At 42.8% G+C, this 19148-nt stretch overlaps 1 pseudogene; it reads left to right on the top strand.

Annotated features, from left to right (window-relative positions):
* Positions 1 to 13787, top strand: part of LOC129053332 (heat shock transcription factor, Y-linked-like) — a 55179-nt pseudogene extending 41392 nt beyond the window's left edge.
* Positions 13788 to 19148: the final 5361 nt, after the last annotated feature.

Genomic DNA, 19148 nt, shown 5'->3' with positions numbered 1-19148 from the left:
TAACTATCCTAAATATATATGCACCCAATACAGCAGCAACCAGATTCATAAAGCAAGTCCTGAGTGACCTACAAAGAGACTTAGACTCCCACAAAATAATAGTGGGAGACTTTAACAACCCACTGTCAACATTAGACAGATCAACGAGACAGAAAGTTAACAAGGATACCCAGGAATTGAACTCAGCTCTGCACCAAGCGGACCTAATAGACATCGACAGAACTCTCCGACACAAATCAAGAGAATATACATCTTTTTCAGCACTACACCACACCTATTCCAAAATTGACCACATAGTTTGAAGTAAAGCTCTTCTCAGTAAATGTAAAAGAACAGAAATTATAACAAACTGTCTCTCAGATCAAGATATAACAAATTGTAACAAACTGTATCTTAGATCAAGTTCTAGTGAAATCAAGCTAGAACTCAGGATTAAGAATCTCACTCAAAACCGCTCAACTACATGGAAACTGAACAACCTGCTCCTGAAAGACTACTGGGTACATAACGAAATGAAGGCAGAAATAAAGATGTTCTTTGAAACCAATGAGAACCAAGACACAACATACCAGAATCTCTGAGATGCATTCAAAGCAGTGTGTGGAGGGAAATTTATAGCACTAAATGCCCACTAGAGAAAGCAGGAAAGATCCAACATAGACACCCTAACACCACAATTAAAAGAACTAGAAAAACAAAAGCAAACACATTCAAAAGCTAGCAGAAGGCAAGAAATAACTAAAATCAGAGCAGAACTGAAGGAAGTGAGACACAAAAAAATCCTTCAAAAAATTAATGAATCCAGGAGCTGGTTTTTTGAAAGGATCAACAAAATTGATAGACTGCTAGCAAGATTAATAAAGAAAAAAAGAGAGAAGAATCAAATAGATGCAATAAAAAATAATAAAGGGGATTTCACCACCGATCCCACAGAAATACAGACTACCGTCAGAGAATACTAAAAACACCTCTACGCAAATAAACTAGAAAATATAGAAGAAATGGAAAAATTCCTTGACAGGTACACTCTCCCAAGATTAAACTGGGAAGAAGTTGAATCTCTGAATAGACCAATAACAGCAGCTGAAATTGTGGCAATCATCAATAACATACCAATCAAAAAGAGTCCAGGACCAGATGGATTCACAGCCGAATTCTACCAGAGGTACAAAGAGAACAGGTACCATTCCTTCTGAAAATATTCCAATCAATAGAAAAAGAAGGAATCCTCCCTAACTCATTTTATGAGGCCAGCATCATCCTGATAGCAAAGCCGGGCAGAAACACAACAAAAAAAAATAGAATTTTAGACCAATATCTTTGATGAACACTGATAAAAAAATCCTCAATAAAATACTGGCAAACTGAATCCAGCAGCACATCAAAAAGCTTATCCATCATGATCAAATGGGCTTCATCCCTGGGATGCAAGGATGGTTCAATATATGCAAATCAATAAATGTAATCCAGCATATAAACAGAACCAAAGGCAAAAACGACATGATTATCTCAATAGATGCAGAAAAGTCCTTTGACAAAATTCAATAACCCTTCAGGCCAAAAATTTTCAATAAATTAGGTATAGATGGGAATTATCTCAAACTATTAAGAGCCCTCTATGACAAACCCACAATCAAAATCATAGTGAATGGGCAAAAGCTGGAAGCATTCCCTTTGAAAACTGGCACAAGACAGGGATGCCCTCTCTCACCACTCCTATTCAACATAGTGTTGGAAGTTCTGGCCAGGGCAATTAGGCAGGAAAAGGAAATAAAGGGTATTCAATTAGGAAAAGAGGAAGTCAAATTGTCCCTCTTTGCAGATGACATGATGTATATCTAGAAAATTTCATTGTCTCAGCCCAAAATCTCCTTAAGCTGATAAGCAAGTTCAGCAAATTCTCAGGATACAAAAACAATGTACAAAAATCACAAGCATTCTTATACACAAACAACAGACAAACAAAGAGCCAAATCAGGAGTGAACTCCCATTCAGAATTGCTTCAAAGAGAATAAAATACTTAGGAATCCAATTAAAAAGAGACGTGAAGGACCTCTTCGAGGAGAACTACAAACCACTGCTCAAGGAAATAAAAGAGGGTGAAAACAAATGGAAGAACATTCCATGTTCATGGGTAGGAAGAATCAATGTCGTGAAAATGGCCATACTGCCCAATTTAATTTATAGATTCAATGCCATCCGCATCCAGCTACCAATGACTTTCTTCACAGAATTGGAAAAAGTACTTTAAAGTTCATATGGAACCAAAAAACAGCCTGCATTGCCAAGTCAATCCTAAGCCAAAAGAACAAAGCTGGAGGCATCACACTACCTGACTTCAAACTATAGTACAAGGCTACAGTAACCAAAACAGCATGGTACTGGTACCAAAACAGAGATGTAGATCAATGGAACAGAACAGAGTCCTCAGAAATAACACCACATAACTACAGCTATCTGGTCTTTGACAAACCTGAGGGAAAAAAAGCAATGGGGGAAGGATCCCCTATTTAATAAATGGTTCTGGAAAAACTGGCTAGCCCTATGTAGAAAGCTGAAACTGGATCCCTTCCTTACACCTTATACAAAAATCAATTCAAGATGGATTAAAGACTTAAACATTAGACCTAAAACCATCAAAACCCTAGAAGAAAACCTAGGCATTACCATTCAGGACATAGGCATTGGCAAGGGCTTCATATCTAAAACATCAAAAGCAATGGCAACAAAAGCCAAAATTGACAAATGGGATCTAATTAAACTAAAGAGCTTCTGCACAGTAAAAGAAATTACCATCAGAGTGAACAGGCAACCTACAGAATGGGAGAATATTTTTGCAACCTACTCATCTGACAAAAGGCTAATATCCAGAATCTACAATGAACTCCAACAAATTTACCAGAAAAAACAAACAATCCCATCAAAAAGTGGGCAAAGGACATGAACAGACACTTCTCAAAAGAAGACATTTATGCAGCCAAAAAACACATGAAAAAATGCTCACCGTCAGTTGCCATCGGAGAAATGCAAATCAAAACCACAATGAGATACCATCTCACACCAGTTAGAATGGAAATCATTAAAAAGTCAGGAAACAACAGGTGCTGGAGAGGATGTGGAGAATTAGGAACACTTTTCCACTGTTGTTGGGACTGTAAACTAGTTCAAGCCTTGTGGAAGTCAGTGTGGCGATTCCTCAGGGATCTGGAACTATAAATTCCGTTTGATCCAGCCATCCCATTACTGGGTATATACCCAAAGGACTATAAATCATGCTGCTATAAAGACACATGCACATGTATGTTTATTGTGGCATTATTCACAATAGCACATACTTGGAACCAACCCAAATGTCCAACAATGATAGACTGGATTAAGAAAATGTGGCACATATACACCATGGAATACTATGCAGCCATAAAAAAAGATGACTTCATGTACTTTATAGGGACATGGATGAAATTGGAAATCATCATTCTCAGTAAACTATCGCAAGAACAAAAAACCAAACACCGCATATTCTTACTGATAGGTGGGAATTGAACAATGAGAACACTTGGACACAGGAAGGGGAACATCACACTCTGGGGACTGTTGTGCGGAAGGGGGAGGGAGGAGGGATAACATTGGGAGATATACCTAATGCTAGATGACGAGTTAGTGGGTGCAGCACACCAGCATGGCATATGTATACATATGTAACTAACCTGCACATTGCGCACATGTACCCTAAAACCTAAAGTATAATAATAATGAATGAATTAATTAATTAATTTAAGAAAAACGAAATATGTTGCCATGAAAACTAGAATTTTGTTATCTGTTAAACCACTTTGAAAAGTGTAGATTCAAAAAGTTGAACATTTCTTTTGATTCAGCATGTTGAAAACACTCATTCTAGAATCTTCAAAGGAACATTTCAGAGCCCACTGATGCCTGTATTGAAATCCCGAATATCCCACGATAAAAACTAGGAAGAAGCTCTCCACTTTGTGATGTGTGAATTCATCTTAAAAAACTAAACCTTTCCTTTGATTCAGCATATTGGAAACCCTCTTTTTGAAGAATCTACAAAGGGACATTTTGGTTCCCATTGAGTCCTGTAGAGAAAAATGGAATATCCTTCAAAAAAAAAAACTAGAAAGAATCCAACTGTGATGTGAAGATTCATTTCACCACGATAAACATATTTTGTTTCAGCAGGTTGAAACCAGTCTATGTATAAAATTTATGAACGGACATTTCAAGAGCTTTATGAGGCTATAGTGAAATACCAAATATCCTGTGATAAAAACTATAAAGAAGCTATTTGTGAAACTGCTTTGTTTGTCTGGATTTAGCTCACAGAGTTGAACTTTCCTCTGATTCAACTGGGTGGAAACACTCTTTTTGTAGAATCTGTGAAAGAATATATTGGAGCCCATAAGGCCTATAGTGAAAAATGGAATATCCCGCTATAAAAAATAGAAAGAAGCTATCTGTGAAACCACTTTGTGGTGTGTGGATTCAGCTCACAGAGTTAAACCTTTCCTTTGATTCAGCTGGTTGGAAACCCTCATTGTGTAGAATCTGCAAAGGGACATTTCAATTCCCAATGAGGCCTATAGTGAAAAACCAAATATTCTGTGACAAAAAATAGAAACAAGCTTTCTGTTGAATTATTTTATGATGTATGCTAGTATTGCACAGAGTTAAAACTTACTTTTGATTCAACATATTGGAAACACTCTCTTTCTATAATCTACAATTGGATATTTTGGAGACCATTAAGGCATACAGTGAAAAACTGAATATCCCATTATAAAAACTAGAAACGAGATATCTGTAAAACTTCTTTGTTATGTGTGGATTTATGTTACAGAGTTAAAAAATTATTTTGATTCTGCAAACACTCCTCTTGTGGAATGCACAAAGGACATTTCTGAGCTCATCAAGGACTATAGTGAAAAACAGAATATCACATGGTAAAAACTAGAAACAACTTATGTGGGAAACCACTTGGCAATGTGTGAGTTCATCTAACAGAGGTAAGCCTTTCTTTGATTCAGCAGGTTGGAAACCCTCTTTTTTTAGAATCTATTAAGGGACAGCCAGGCATGGTAGCTCTCACCTATAGTTCCAGCACTTTGGGATGCAGAGAAGAGTGGATAACCAGGTCAGGAGCTTGAGACCATCCTGGCTAACATGGTGAAAACCCATCTTTACTAAAAATACAAAAATAACAAAAGTAGCCAGATGTGGTGGTGGGCGTCTGCAGTCCCAGCTACTTGGGAGGATGAAGCAGGAGAATGGTGTGAACCTGGGAGGCTGAGCATGCTGTGAGCCTAGATCATGCCTCTGCACTCTGCACTCCAACCTGGGTGACAGAGCGAGACTCCATCTCAAAAAAAAAAAAAAAAAAAAAACCTACTAAGGGACATTTTGGGCCCATTGAAGCCTACAGTGAAAAATTGAATGTCCTGCAATAAAGACTAGCAAGCAGATATCTGTGAAACTACTTAATGATGTATGGATTCATCTCACAGGGTTAAGCCTTTCTTTTGATTCAGCTGGTCAGAAACACTCTTTTTGTAGAAGCTGCAAAGAGACATTTCAGACCTATAGTGAAAAACTGAATATCCTGCTATGAAAACTAGAACAAGCTATCTGTGAAACACCTAGGCCATATTTGGATTGATTTCACAGAGTTAAACTTGTCTTTTGATGCAGCGGGTTGGAAACACTCTTGAAGTAGAGTATCTGAAGGGACATATCAAAACCCATTGAGGCCTATTTTGAAAAACCGAATATCACACAATAAAAATTAGAAACAAGGGCAGGCACTGTGGCTAAAACCTGCAATCCCAGCACATTATGAGGCTAAGTCACCTGAGGTTAGGAGTTTGATACCAGCCTGACCAACATGAAGAAACCTTTCCTCTACTAAAGATACAAATTGCTCTGGGCATTGTGGTGCATGTTTCTAATCCCAGCTCTTTAGGAGGCTGAGGCAAGAGAATTGCTTAAACCCAGGAGGTGGAGGTTTCAGTGAGCAGAGATCGTACCATTACACATTAACCTAGTCAAGAAGAGCAAAATTCCATCTCAAAAAAAATAGATAAATAAATCTAGAAACAAGTTCTCTGTGAAACCTTTGTGTGACATGTGGGTTAATCTCACAGAGGTAGACCTTTCTTTCGATTCAGCAAGTTGGAAACCTCTTTTAGTAGAGCCTAAGAAGGGACATTTTAGAGCCCATGAAGTTTATTGAAAAAAATAAATATCCCATGATAAAAATGAGAAACAATCTACCTGTGAAACCTCATTGTGATGTGTGGATTTATCTCACAGAGATAAACCTTTCTTTAGATTTAGCACGTTGGAAACACTCTTTTTGTAGAATATATAAAGGGACATTTCACAGCCCATTAAGGCCTATTGTGAAAAACCGAATATCTGGAGATAAAAAACAGAAACAAGCTATCTGTGAAGACACTTTGGGATGTGTGGATTTATTTCACAGAGTTGAGCTTTTCTTTTGATACAGCAGGTTGGAAACACACTTTTTTTCAGAATCAATGATGGGGATATTTTGGAACCCATTGAGGCCTATCATGAAAAATCAAATATTCCATGACAGTAACTAGAAACAAGCTATCTGTGAAATTGCTTTGTGATGTGTCCATTCATCTCACAGAGGTAAACCTTTCTTTTGATTCAGCAGGTTGGAAACACCATTACTTCATAGAATCCATGAAGGGACAGTTTTGAGCCTATTAAAACCTACAGGGAAAAACTGAGTATCCCACAATAAAAACAAGAAACAAGCTATCTGTGAAACTGCTTACTGATGTGTGGATTCATCTCACAGAAGTAAGCTTTCCTTTGATTCAGTAGGTTTGAAAAATTCTTTTTGTAGTATCTACAATGGGACATTTCAGAGCCCATTAAGGCCTATAGAGAAAAACAGAATTTCCCCTGATAAAAAATATAAACAAAGTATCTGTGAAACTGCTTTGGGATGTGTGGATTCATATCACAGAACTAAACCTTTCTTTTGATTCAGCAGGTTGGAAACACTCTTTTTGTAGAATCCATGAGAAGACAGTTCGGAGCCCATTGCAGCCTGTAGTGAAAAACCGAATATCCCATGATAATAGTCTGATGGCTTCCCTTACTGGGTGACTGACTTTTCTCTCTGGTTGTCTATAACTTTTTTTCTTCATTTTAACTTTGGTGACTCTGACGATTATGTATATTTCTCGGGATTCCTCTTCTTGAGGAGTATCTCTGTGGTGTTCTCTGTATTTCCTGAATTTGAAGGTTGGCCTGTCTTGCTGGGTGGGGAAGCTCTCCTGGATAATACCCTGAACAGTGTTTTCCAGCTTGGTTCCATTGCCCTTGTCACTTTTAGATTGTCAATCAAATGTATATTTGGTGTTTTCGCATAGCCCCATATTTCCTGGAGGCTTTGTTCTTTCCTTTTTTGTCTTTTTTCTATAATCTTGTCTTCTCCCTTTATTTCATTAAGTTGATTTTCAACCTCTGATTTTTTTCCACATGATTTGTTCAGCTATTGATACTTGTGTATGCCTCACAAAATACTCATGCCCTCTTTTTCAGATCCATCAGCTCTTATGTTCTTCTCTAAACTGGTTATTCTATTTATCAATTTGTCTAAAGTTTTTTCAAGGTTCTTAGATTCCTTACATTGGGTTACAACAAACTTTTTTATTTCAGAGGAGTTTCTCATTACCCACCTTCTGAAGCCTACTTCTGTCAATTCATCAGAATCATTCTTTGTCCAGTTTTGTTCCCTTTCTAGTGAGTTATGATTTTTTTTTCCCTGAAATGGAGTCTCACTGCGTCACACAGGCTGAAGTGCAGTGGTGTGATCTCAGCTCACTGCAACCTCTGCTGCTTGGGTTCAAGCAATTCTCCTATCTCAGCTTCCCAAGTAGCTGGGGTTACATGTGTACACAACCATGCCTGGGGAATTTATTATATTTTTAGTAGAAACAGGGTTTCACCATGCTGGCCAGGCTGGTCTTGAAGGACCTGACCTCGTTTTCCACCCACATCAGCCTCCCACAGTGCTGGAATCACAGGTGTGGACCACAATGCCTGGCCTATTTTTTTAATATATGATCAAAGAACATTCGGACCCAGCCATCAGTGTGGCAAATTTCTATGCAACAAGGGAGAGAGGAACTTGGAAGTTGGGGCAAAGGCAGTGAAGGAGACACAGTTGCCCCAGACTGTGCACTGGCAGCCTGAGCTGCTGTCCCCCTTGAGGCCTCAGTTTTCAGAATAACAGTGTCCACTAGGTGATGCCCAATAGCTGTACTCTCCTAGGTGGTCACCACAACTAATCAACCAGGGTCCCTGGAAGATGTAGTCTAAGTCCCCAACCATCAGATAATCTGGAATTTCTAATCAGAGACAAGAGACCGAGTGGAAATTCTAAGTCAAGGTCCTAACTGAGAGAATCACTGGCACACCCACCAGGACTATGACAATTTCTAAAAGAATAATTTCTGTGTTTTGGGTTCAACCGTGTATTTCTGTAAAACAAAATTACTTATTGTAAACGTTACTTTTTTTTACTCATTATGTGTATGGTCCTGTGATAGACAGACCAGGGGACTCATCACCTCTGAGTCCATAAGACCGATGCTGACATCTTCAATTTCTATTTAGATTGAATTTAAACAAGCCAGCCAAACACTCTGCGCTGAAACTTTCATAAAGACACGCGATTGAAAAAGGGAAAGCAAAAAAAAAAAACAAAAAAAAAAAAAAACAACAATGCTGTCAGGGGAACTGTTTCACGCCTGTCATGGCTGCATTTTGGGAGCCTGAGGGCATGTAGATCCCTCGATCCCAGAGAATCCGGAACAGCCTTGGCAATATGGTGAAATCTCTCTACAAAAGTACAAAAATTAACTGGTTTCATAACTTTGACTCAAAATTAATAAATAGATTAAAATTTAAAATAAAAAATCTTAAATGCTGTTTTCTCTTACTTTTTGTTCCTACCCTGAGAAGAACATAATATAGCTGTTGTCTGTCTGACTGTCCATCTGTTTGTGAGAAAGTCTCACTCTGTCTGTCACCCAGGCTGCAGTGCAGTGACACCGTTATGGCTGACTGCAGCATCAACCTCCCCAGTATTAGGTGAGTCTTCCACTTTGGCCTCTTGAGTAGCTGGGACCACACAGGCATGCATTACAGGTTTTGGCTATGTTTTCAAAGACTTGACTCAGGCTCCTGGGCTAAAGAATTCCTACCACCTCAGCCTCCCAAAATTTTAAGGTTGCAGGGGTTAGCCACTGCACCCGGCATGACTTAATACATCTGGTCTCATTACACCTTGACCACATGCCCATGAAGAACTCTAATCAAGGGAGAATCAACAAGAGAGGCCACAGGTAGAGGATAGATTTCAAATGTTTCAGTAGAGGCACAAACCACAGTCATTTGGAGCAAAGGAAGGGGTTTCTGACAGTGTCTTAAGGTCCAGGAAAGTCCAGGATCTGCAAAGGCCCATGTTCCAGGGGCTGGGGGGTCTATGGAATCCAGGGTAGAAGGAGCCATTGGTCCTCACCGAGTTCTAGCCCTAGGCCACACTGTGCAGACCACGTCAGAAGGAACAATCCCTCATCCTACATGCCACATCCCTCCACTGAACTTGAAAGCAGATCGATTTTGCAAACATGAGGTGACTCTTGGCTGGAAATGGATGACAAGGGGCTGGCCTTCCCTGAGTCAGTAGGATAAAGAAATTATTCTGTGGCATAGAACGAGGTGTGGCTCGAATCTTGAATCTCCATTTAAAACCAACGAAGGTGGCCAGGTGCTGTGGCTCATGCCTGTCATTCCAGCACTTTGGGAGGCTAATGCAGGCAGATGAAAAGGTGAGGATTGTGAGACCAGCCTGGCCAACGTGGTGAATCCCCATTTCTACTAAAATTACAAAAAATAGCTGGGTGTGGTTGTGCATGCCTGTAATCCTAGCTTCTCAGGAGGCTGAGTCAGGAGAATCGCTGGAACCCGAAAGGCGAAGCCACTGCAATTCCAGCCTGAGGGACAGAGTGATACTCGTCTCAGAAACAAACAAACAAACAATGCCGATGACTGTGTTTAACACAAAGTGTCATGCTCGGTTCTATTGACAGGATACATCGAGCACCCGGAGAAATGTCGGGGAGTGGGGTGGAAATTATTTTGTGGCCTTAAAGGAAGGGTTGGAGGGTAGTCCCACAAACCTGATAGCCTAAGGAATCACCTGTGCTCAAGAAGCGATATTCACTTCTAGCCTGTAGCCACCCATGCGGGATAATTAGGATCTCTGCAGAACTCCTTGTGAAATGGGCTCTCACTCCATTGAATGAAAACGGGAGAATCTGTTTCCTAGCATGCAGCTGCAGATGAATGATGATCTGGACACTCGCGTAAGAAGAATGTCAGGCTCAACTCACACCATGTGGTTTCGTTACCTCCAGTGTGTGTGCTGGTCAGGGGTGCTGTGGACAGAGGAGGGGAGAGAGCGGCGGTGTCTGTCATGTGCTGGAGACATGGGACGTGGTTGGGTTGATCAGCGTCTAGGGAACTCATAATCTGTCAGGACATCTCACCTTCTGCTCTCCTCTCTGCCCTACTCTCCACATCTTCACAGTGCAGTGGAGATGATGTAGGTGGAGGTTGCCGTCACGTTGGACTTAAGCAAAGGAAGGCCGCCCTCCCAGGGGTTTCCCTGGAGTGGGTGCCTTGGGCAGGCTCACAAAGATGCTGATGGTGACAGTGAGAGGGATGTATGGTGGAGGGAGCAGGCCAATGTAGAGGTATGCATTTGACCTCTTTGCAGGTGGTCAGATTTGTGGAGTCCCGTGCATCCTTCCAGAGAGTCATTCAGTGCTAGCAAGCATCGTCTCCAGGATCACAGCTCCCAGCAGAGACATTTTTGTTCACACAGAATCCTCAGAAGGAAAGCTCTCAGCAGGCTTAGGCCTTCTATCTGAGAAGCTGAAACCACTTCTGGGAGGTTTTTCAAAGAGCCAGTTGTTCCACAAGGGGCCATGGGAGTTCTGGAAATTCAGAAAAGTGTTTGGAGATATATAATTTGACAGAATGGACAGAACTTTGTCATGAGTTGTTCAGGACACAGGGGATACAGATTGGGAAAACCCTCCTAGCATCCTAGGTGAACAGAGGTACGATTTATTGAGACAGTAAGTCAGGGCCACAGCCAAGGGGAGGGAAAAGCAAACCCAGATTTTAGGGTTGGATTTTTATTACTATGTCATATCTATGAGATATCCAAGCCCAGAAATGAACTCTCTAGCTCTGTACAGGATTCTGTATGGAGATCAAATCTGGGATTTCTAAAGTTAAGAATTCGGCCTTGGTAACAGATTAGATTAGATCTACCTGAGCCTATACTAGAAAAAAGACAGGGAGGGAAGAATAGGACAGAGAAAGAAAAATACAAAGAGAGAGAGAGAGATAGAGAGAGGCAGAGAGAGACAGAGTCACAAAAAAGAAAGACAGATAAAAAGAGAGAGAGACAGAGAGAAAGAAAGAGAGAGAGAGATGGACAGAGAAAGAGACTGACAGAGAGAAACACAGAGAGAGAGACATGGATAAAGAACAAATGACAGAGGACAGAGAAGCAGACTGAGAGAAAGAGAGACAGGAAGACAGACACAGAGAGAAACAGAGAGAGAGATAGAGAGATAGACAGACAAGGAAAAAGACAGAGAGAGACAGACAGAGAGAGATACAGACAGAGACAGAGGGAGAGAGAGGGGCAGAGAGAGAGAGAGAGGAAGAGGAAGGGGGTACTCAAGAAATAATTACGTATATTGTATAATGCTCTGATGCCATAAACAGTGGCCGGAGTATGCTTTGAAAACAAGAACATCAAAAACAACAGTGGCAGCAGCAACACTCACTTACAGATTTTTAGAAAGTAAGATGTTATGAATTATAGTTTACATCAACTGTTACTCACTACACGTTGAGAGATTCGCAAACGTGCTAGTTAACAACAGAATGAAACAGCGGCTAATATGTCCCGGTGAAAATATACATCTTCCCAAAAATTGGTGAATTCTACTTCAGCTGAAAATAAATAAATAAGAAAAAGAAAAAACAGTAACAAAACAAGCATACAAACACGGGCCAAAACATTGTCTCTGGAAACCTTAAACGAGCAAAATGCTTTGTAGAAAGCGTTTCTATTTTGGGCAAATACTAATAAGGCCCAGGGCAGGTGACCCCTTCCCATTTTGAAAATATGCTGGCCTGTGGGAGGAGAAAATAAAAAAAAAAAAAATACATCTTGATGAAAGGTGATTCAGACCAAGCCAGGATGAAGCCTTCCTAGGGGGAGAGGCCTGAGGAGCAAAGGGGAAAACAACTCACAACTGCAGTCTGGCCTGCCTGCCCGTCCGCTTGTCCACGCGGGTGAAGGTCTATGCCATCGGCCCAAGCTGCCTCTGGGGAAGTGGGACCGTGCCTCCGCTATATTCAAAAACTGTGGCCAATGAGTGAGGCTTGATGAACACCAATGTAAACGTTAGCCTGGTGAGAATAAGATCACCGGCGAGGAGTGGAGGAAGGGAAAGGAAGACGGAGGCACACCCGGGTGGCAATCGAACGTTTCCAAGCACGGTGGTGGGAGGTGGAGGGGTTGGGGGAAACCCAGCTAACTAACACTAAATTACGGCAAAAGGGCTAGGGGGGCCAGCGGGCGACTTAAAAATTAAAGTGACTCCACATAAAGCCAAAGTAGAAGAGCCTATGAGCATTAAATAAACCAACACACGAAAAAAAATAAAGTGCTGATAAAAGACCAACAGGGGCCCCGCCAGGGCGGAGTTTCCCTAGGAACGATGGAGAGAGGGAGGGGCCTCCAGAAGGGAGGAAGAGAAACCAGGTGCCCCAGGCTCTGTGAAGTCGGCCAGACCTCCCTCTGTGCCACCTCGACTTTCAATAACAGTGGCCGCTACGTGATGCCCGAAGACAACCGATGCTTGCAAGTGTCAGCCAGCACAGAAAAGAAGTGAAGGATGCATAGTTCTGGGTCAGGGTGGAGGTTGTGGAGGGGTGGCGCAAGAGCAGTGTCTGGCCACGAGAACATCACCGCCGTATTAGCCTGGTAGCGATACAGTGCCATTTACTAGAAATCACTCAAGAGTTTTGCTCTTGTTGCCCAGGCCAGAGTGTGGTGGCACAAACTCGGCTCACTGCAACCTCTGCCTCCCAGGTTTAAGCGATTTTCCTGCCTCAGCCTCCTGATACCTGGGATTATACGCATGCACCACCACGCGCGGTTAATTTTGTACTTTTAGTACAAGCAGGCTTTCTCCATGTGTGTCTGGCTGGTCTCAAACTCTCGACCTCAGGTGATCCGCCCACCGGTGGTCTCAGGACCTACAGTCAAACAAGACACACCCTTTGGAACTCAAGCACATACACGGACAATTTCCCCATCCTCTTGTGGCCTTTGTTCTGTAGACTCGCGTGAAGACAGGTCCCAGAAACATGTCTGCCTATTCTTTTATTTATCTGCCTCTGACTAGTTGAGGTTTCTGATGAACCTTTGGAGGGCGCAAGGCAAAGCGCTCCCCCTGCCCCCACGTGAAGTTTTTTGTGAGCAGTGAAAAGTGACAGTCTCCCCATGCAAAAGTCTCCAGATACTCTGATCCCTTTGTGCCCTCCCAGTGGGATTTCGTGTGTCCGACTGGGGGTGAAACACAGGCTTCTAGCCACCGACAACAGCCGCGTCGACCGCACCGTCTAAAAGCCAAGAAGATAGAAAACAAAACTAGCTTACTTAACTGAGTAACTAATGGGGAGAGGGAACTAAAGGAGTCAACCTATGGCAGAAATGACTCACCATTCAGAATATAAGGGCCGCAGTGAAAGGCAGCAGAACACGTGCTTTTAAAGGCTGAAATCTCGGAGGCTCATGCATGTCATGTCAGCACTTTGGGAGGGCCAGGAGACTTGAAGTCCAGAGTTCGAGACCAGCCTAGCCACCATGGCAAAACCCCGTCTCTACTAAAAATACAAAAATTAGCCAGGTGTGGCTGTGTGCATCTGTAATCCCAGCTACTGAAGGCTGAAGCAGGAGAATCACTAGAACCCGGGAGGCAGAGGTTGCAGTGAGCTGAGATAGTGCCACTGCACCCCAGACTGGGCAGCAGAGTAAGAGACTCAGTATCAAAAAAAAAAAAAAAAAAAGACTGAAATACTCCCCTGCCTTCCTTCCCTTTTCCCCTTTAGAACCTACGGTTATTTGCAGTTTCTTATCCCTTAAGTGGCAGAATATATTCCATGAGGCTAACCGTGGCTTTCTTGCATTGCCACTGAACATCCCCCATAAGGCCGGATACCCCCTGCCTCAGGTGGAGGAGGTGGTGTTTGGTTTTATTTCTCTCTCTCTCTTTCTCAACTTTTATTTCTTGTTCAAGCATACATGTGCAAGACTGTTATATAGGTAACTTCTGACTGAGGGATTCAGAGTGCAGATTATTTCATCAGCTGGGTACTCAGTGCAATACCTGACAGTTTTTGTGTTTTAATCTGAACCTATCCCTCTTACCACTCCTCCTCCGTCAAGTAAGGCCCAGTGTCTGTCTTCCCTCTCTTTCTGCCCATGTGTTCTTAATACGTAGTTCCCACTTACAGATGAGAACACGCGGTATTTAGTTTATTTTTGGTTTCATCCACGGTGACGGTGATAAAAGAGGCATGAGAGTAAATCGACCTTTACGACACTCCCCTCCATCCTCACCACACAGATCCCTCCCCACACAAGCTCTCATCCCTGCACCCCCTACTCAAGACCAAGAAAGGAAGAAAGACAGAAAGTAAAGTAAGAGGTCAGCATCCAAGGTAGTGGAGGTGGGAGATCTCAAAGGGTGAGCAAGAGGTGGGAGGCTGGGGATGTCGTGGCCAAGCTAGAAAAGGTAGGAGACTGAACAGGAGACTGACTTTCAAGCCCTACCCCCCAGCCTTCGGGTTGGGTGGCTCCTGCAAAAGCGTCTGAATGGAGAGAAGCCTGAGGCTATAGAAGTCACCAGCTAGGACTCCAGGAAGGGAATAAAGCTTTGCGCGTTTGAACGGAACTTTGGAATGAAGTGCTGTGGCTTCCAAGGTGATGCTCCTCGCCTCGCACAGAGCAAGACTCTGTCAAAAAAAAAAAAAAAAAAAAAAAAAAAAGAAAGAAAGAAAGGGATTAAAAAAAAAGAAAAAGAAAAAAAAAATTAGTACACTCATCGTGGTTGTGAGTCATTACTGGGAGGCCAGGAGAAGTGGCTCCAGCCCGTCATTCCAGCACTCTGAGATGCTGGGTCAGGAGGATTGCAGTGAAGTGATAAGACTCTGTCTGTAGAAAAAATTTAAAAATAATCTGGGCACAGTGGCTCATGCCTGTGTTCCCATTTACTCTACCCTGGAGGCTGAGGAGGAAGGATCGCTTGAGCTAATGTGTGTCCAGGCTGCAATGCATGAGCTATGATGGCACCACTGCACTCCGTCAGGGTGACAGAGTGAGACGCTGTCTCAGAATCAATCAATCAAATCACTGAAAGGACCTCTCTATTTCTTACTTTCAATGGATATCTCTTTAGATCAGATAGGCATGATGGCTCACCCCAGTAATCCCAGCACTTTGGGAGGCCAAGGCGGGAGGATTAAAATAAAGAAAGGAAAAAAAAGAAACAGGTGGGGGGAGGTGTATCTCCTTGACTGGTGACCAAAATTACACAAACCCAACAAGGTAGGAATGTGTGTAGGATTTGATAAACGCATCCTGTTTCCTTAGACTAGTGTACAGTGTTGTCATCTTAAAGATGAGTGGGGCCAGGGATGGTGGTGTCTCATGCCTGTGATCCCAGAACTTTGGGAGGCCAAAGTGGGTGGATCATGAGGCCAGGAGTTCAAGACCAGCCTGGCCTATACAGTGAAACCTTGTTTTTACTAAAAATATAAAAATTAGCAGGGTGCAGTGGTTGGAGCCTGTAATCCCTCCTACTGGGCAGGCTGAGGCAGGAGAATCAGTTGAACCTGGGAGGCAGAGATTGCAGTGTGCCAAGATCAGGACACTGCACTCTTGTTCCGGGTGACAGAGCAAGACTCTGTCTCAAAAATATATATATATATTTAAAAAAAAAAAAAAAAAGGATGAGTGGACCAGCCTGACCAACATGGCAAAACCCCGTTCGTCTCTACAAAAAATGAAAATGTCAGCCAGGTGTGGTGGCACACACCTGCGATCCCAGACACTCAGGGAACCTGAGGCAGAAGAATCACTTGAGCCTGGCCGGCAGAGGTAGCAGAGAGCCTAATTCGAGCCACAGCACTCTGGCCTCGATGACACAGTGATACCATGTCAAAAAAAAAAAAAAAAAAAAGGCCGGGCACGGTGGCTCATGCTTGTAATCCCAGCACCTTCAGAGGCTGAGGCAGGTGGATCATAAGGTGAGGATTTTGAGACTAGCCTGGCCAATATGGTGAAACCCCATCTCTGCCAAAAATACAAAATTAGCAGGCTTGGTGGTACACTCATGTAGTCCCACCTGTTTGGGTGGCTGAGGCAGGAGAATCACTTGAACCCAGGAGGCAGAGGTTGCAGTGAGCTGAGCTTGCACCAATGCACTCCAGCCTAGGTGACAGAGGGAGACTCCATCTCAAAAAAAAAAAAAAAGATGGAAAATATAGATCTCAGAATTGACAAATGGGTAGATCCAGTATGAGATGCATGTGCAATGGTGGCAAAGTTTGATTTGCAGTTTTCTTTTTTTATTTGTATTTTTATTTGTTTATTTTTTTTTTTAGCTCTGTCACAAAGCTGGAGTGCTGTGGTGTGATCTCAGGTCACTGCAATCTTTGGCTCCCTGGTTCAAGCGATTCTCCCACTTCAGCCCCCTGAGTAGCTGAAATTACAGACACGTGCCACCAAGCCTGGCTAATTTTGGATTTTCATTAGAGACAGGGTTTCACCATGTTGGCCAGGATGATCTTGATCTCCTGACCTCGTGATCTGTCCACACTTTATTCTTTCTTTCTTTCTCTCTTTCTCTTTGTCTCTCTCTTTCTTTCTTTCTAACTTTCATCTTTCCTTCTTTCTTTTCTTTCTTTCTCAAAGGATTGCCCAGTTTAGAGTGGGTCATGACTGACTACAGCCTCAACCTTTCAGGCCTCAAGTGATCTTCTCCTTGTCTCAGACTCCTGAGTATCTGGGAATACTGGCATGCACCACCACGCCTATCATATCTTTTTATCATTTTTATTATTGTTATTATTTTGAGACAGGATCTCGGTCTGTCACCAAGGCTGGAGTGCCGAGGCACAATCTCAGTTTACTGCAGCCTCTGCCTGCCTGGTTCAAGTGACTCACTGACTGCAGCCTCCTGATTTTTTGCCATGTTGGTCAAAGCTGGTCTCGAACTCTTGGCCTTAATTTGATCCACCTGCCTTGGCCTTCTAATGTGCTGGGATTACAGGCATGAGTCACTGCACCTAACTGAATTTTATTCACTCTATCTCATATATATTCAAATAAATTGCTTGGAAGTTGATGCTAGGATAATCCCCATTGTGCATATATTTCAGGACTTTGGAGACCTGAAACACAGTGATTTTTTTATAGTCACAGAAATGAGAAGAAAAAGAATGTTCTAATCCAGCTCTGTTCCCTCAAACCTGGGGCCCTGGCTGCATTCGATGTTTTCACGCAATAAGGGGCTTGGGTTTGCATAATTGTGTACAGGTGAAGAATTGACATGGGAGAGGAAGGTGAGTAATCAGCAACTGCACAGGGACTTTGCATACATTTATAGAAGAAAAGGGCTCAGAAGATGATGGAAACTTGAAGAATTAACACACTCCTCTTGTGACAGAACCTGACAGGATTTACAAGTTTGAAAACTAGACATTTTCTAGAGACATGTTCTAGAGACAGTCCTGTACCTAGCTCATTTCATGGGAGATGCTTAAGAGAACATTATGTTCTTATTGTATGGTGACATTCCTAAACTGTTGCTTTAGAAGGGTCCAAAGTGAGAGCCTTTTTGAATAATACAGACATTGGCTGAGCCCACATCCTTGATACCTGTGTCCATTTGGCAAAAGGCACCCACAGATAATGCACTGCAGCCCAGGGCAGGCCTGTCCATTCCAGGCCCCTCTTGTCTTCTAATCTGGGAAGCCCCATCTGGCCCACCATAACTATGTGTTGCAGGGGGAACAGGAAAGGTGGGCGCTTTTCCTGACAGGTGTAGGTTGTCAGGTATTGGAACTCTGGTGAGTCTGTCATGTTCACACCCATGTCATGGCTGGTTGAATAAAAAGTTGAGTGTTGGGGACTAACTGTGTCTACTCATATGTGAATCCCAAGGCCTTAATCTGTCCTATGGTTTCCTCATAGGCTGTGGGTCTATGCAGATGCTCCTGTGTGCCAGATATGGGGAGCAGAAATTTTTTTTTTTTCAGACAGAATCTCGCACTGTCACCCAGGCTGGAGGTCAGTGGCTCAATCTCCACTCACTGCAAGCTCCGCCGACTGGATTCACACCATTCTCCTGCCTCAGTCTCCTGAGCAGCTGGGAGTACAGGCTTTTGCAACCATATCCAGCTATTTTTTTTTTTTTTTTGTATTTTTAGTAGAGATTGGGTTTCGCCTTGTTAGCCAGGATGATCTCGATCTCCTGACCCCGTGATCCACCCTCCTCAGCCTCCCAAACTGCTGGAATTACAGGTGTGAATTACCATGCCCAGCCGGGAGCAGAATTTCTAATGGGAATATCACCTTGTAGTAAATACAAGGGAGACCATTAACATTTTTTGGGGGAGGAGTTGGCTTGGCTGCTGGACATTCTCTTTACAGAGCTGTATTAAAATCAATGAGCAGCTGTTTGATAAGTTCAAGTCCCCATCTCCTTGGATAAGGGGCAGGTTTTCCATACCACCAAGCATGTCCCACAGTGAGCTATGGTGAAAGCAGGCACATGGGAGTCTCTACAGACAGGGGTCTCACAAGGCCGTGATGGGTCCAAAACCCAGACCCAAATGTGGACTCTCTCTGGACTCTGTCTTAAAGCTTTTTTCTCAGAGTGACCCAAAGTTCTGCCGCCAAAAACTCTAGCCTTCGTTAGTC

The sequence above is a fragment of the Pongo abelii genome, chromosome Y (genome assembly GCF_028885655.2).
Source record: "Pongo abelii isolate AG06213 chromosome Y, NHGRI_mPonAbe1-v2.0_pri, whole genome shotgun sequence".
In the NCBI taxonomy this organism is placed as follows: Eukaryota; Metazoa; Chordata; class Mammalia; order Primates; family Hominidae; genus Pongo; species Pongo abelii.
Note: the sequence above shows the minus strand (reverse complement) of the source record. Positions and strands in the feature narration are given on the sequence as shown.